This window comes from Montipora capricornis, chromosome 6 (assembly GCF_036669925.1).
Source record: "Montipora capricornis isolate CH-2021 chromosome 6, ASM3666992v2, whole genome shotgun sequence".
Classification (NCBI taxonomy): domain Eukaryota; kingdom Metazoa; phylum Cnidaria; class Anthozoa; order Scleractinia; family Acroporidae; genus Montipora; species Montipora capricornis.
In genome coordinates, this window is record NC_090888.1 from 30,316,251 (window position 1) to 30,318,750 (window position 2,500).

At 39.4% G+C, this 2,500-nt stretch overlaps 1 protein-coding gene across 3 annotated transcripts in view; it reads right to left on the reverse strand.

Moving 5' to 3' along the window:
- Window positions 1–2,500, reverse strand: part of LOC138051930 (DBH-like monooxygenase protein 1) — a 41,224-nt gene that overhangs the window by 9,491 nt on the left and 29,233 nt on the right. The window lies entirely within an intron of this gene.

Consider the following 2,500-nt stretch of genomic DNA (forward strand, 5'->3'; position numbering starts at 1 on the left):
TAATAGCTTCAGCTTTTTGTCCTCCCTTTCATCTCTTTGAGCCACTCTTGATCTTTTCCTAGATTTTGCCTCTGGTTGGTCCATTATTGAATCCACAGTGGCATCTGTGTCATCACAAATTGAATCGAGGAAGTGTAGTTGTGGAAAGAAGTCCCAGGTACTTATGTAAATGTCCTTGGTGCCTGAGCCTGATGGTTTATGTTTGGCTTTGGAGTTTTCCTGTTTGTAAATCTTGACCAAACTCTTCCATTTTCGAACAATTTCTTCACAAGTGAACTTCTCATTAAGTTCTTTATGCAACAAGTCCAACAAAAGGTCCTTGTTGGCATTGGTGTGGTACTCTACTGCATTGTGATCCCACAAGGAGGGATTTCCTTGATAGTATGAAATGAGTGTTTCCTGCAAAAGAAATACGTGCATGTTTCTTTATCAATATTTAACTTTTATGTTTTATCAAAATAAAATTTAGCAGATCTTTACTCTGAAAAAGAGTACAGGATTTACCTATTTCTTCACTTGACCACTCGCCCTGACCTTCATTTGCCTCTGACAATTCCAGTGACGACAGAAGGAATTCCAGGTCTCCCCAAAACGTCCACTTTACTTCATACTCTGGATCTTCTTTCCGCTTTTTCATGTATCTCAATACGGAGCTTCGCAAGCTATGCCAACTTGATTTAATCTCTTTTAGGCCTCTTGGTGGCTGTGTGTTTCCGAATTTTTTGCCTTGTTGCCGTTGTCTTTCAGGCGCTTATCCCATAAGATTGCATTTTCCTTGAAATGCAAAATAAGCATACGAATCTGGCTTGCATTCCACGCCGGAGTTCTGGCTGGTATCATCGGCAGGATCACCCAACTGGTGTTTTTCGATTGATTCATCACAGAGGGCCGCCATCTTCTTTCCACATATCAGTGACCAATGCAATGGTCTTTATTTCTTAAACTCTCGCCATTACCCCGGTTGTTTCACACGAGGGGGCATGTCCCTGCAACATTTACCAGGGACATCTTCCAGCTACATTTTCGTGTGTGTGTGCAAGTCTTAATCTTTTCCCTGACTCGTGTCCCTGCTACACGTCCCAGCTACATGACCGCTAATGTGTACCGTGACAGTTGATAATATGTCGCTTGGACTAGTCCCCGCGTGTGTGCCGACCTTAAGCAGTAACCGGAAACACCAAAACGCGGACAATTCCAAAACCTTTTATTTTCACTAACCCTGCATCCAGTAGGCTTGGCTAATATAAATCTCTAATTATTCTCTTGATTCAAATGATTAGGAAAAATCCCCTGAACTAAAAATTTCATTAGGATCAGCGTGATACATTTCAAATTCTCCCAAACTCAGAAAATAGAAAAGTAGATAAACCGAGAGGTGATGAGAGCGAATAAAACATTTGCTTTCCTTTCACAAATCCTAATTGGAAATTGTTGTTACCTTTGTAGCTCCTGCAAAAATTGGCTGGGAGGAGACTACAAATAGATTTACAATATAGAATGCAATGATTACCGAAATCTTGGATTGTCACGTTAACGACAGCAACAACAATTTACCGCAAATTTCAACCCGGGTTGAAGCACATTCCCAAAATGGCAAATGAATCTGGAACTGCTGCAACTTTAGCTGAAGCAGCATAATACAAAGGCAACCCTCGATTTATTAAATATAAATAACTAAAAAATGTTCACAGCTGTATTAAATATAATTTAGGAATATATCTCATCGTTGCGAATAATTGGATATAGATCTCAATTTGAACTCTTTTTTGAAAGTAATTTTGGTACAATAACTTCTTTGAAAGACATTTAACTATAAAAACTAGCGATGAAATAGAACGACGTTTCAACCGATCCACGGTCATTCTCAAATTCAAGTTCGGGGTTAAAAATTCAGCATATGTACAATTTTGAGACAATAGGATAAGAGGTAAAAGCTAAGATATTTGCATACAAGCAAACGGCTAAGGCCCGTTTCAAACGAAGAACTTTTCATATGCCGAATCTAATGCAAATGAGCGAAAACAATAGATTTTTCTCATTTGCATTAGATTCGGCACATGAAAGTTCGACGTTTCAAACGGGTCTGAGATCCCCAAGCTCGTTGCGTAAGATAAACACCGATGTCCACCCAATATCTTCACAAGCCGCAATCAAAGACGCGGAACCCAAACCTGCAATAGTAAATCAATAAAATGTTTTTTGCTCCTTCAAATGTGATTTTACGAGGCGACACTTACATCAACGTGTGTAAAAGCATAAGCGCTAGCGATCGATAATCGGCAACCAAGACGTACCACGTAAAAGATCAACATGGAAAGAGCCGCGTGGAATTGAAGTGTTCAAACAAATTTGACTGTCTGATTTTCGAAATGTTCTTTATTAGTGACCTCAACCCAAAACTGAAGAAAACAGAGTGCCTCTGTCCGTGCAAAGCTATTTTGTTAACTTAACTACCTGAATACTTTTCCTTTTTTTGGCTCATTCTTCGTACTTTTCTTCG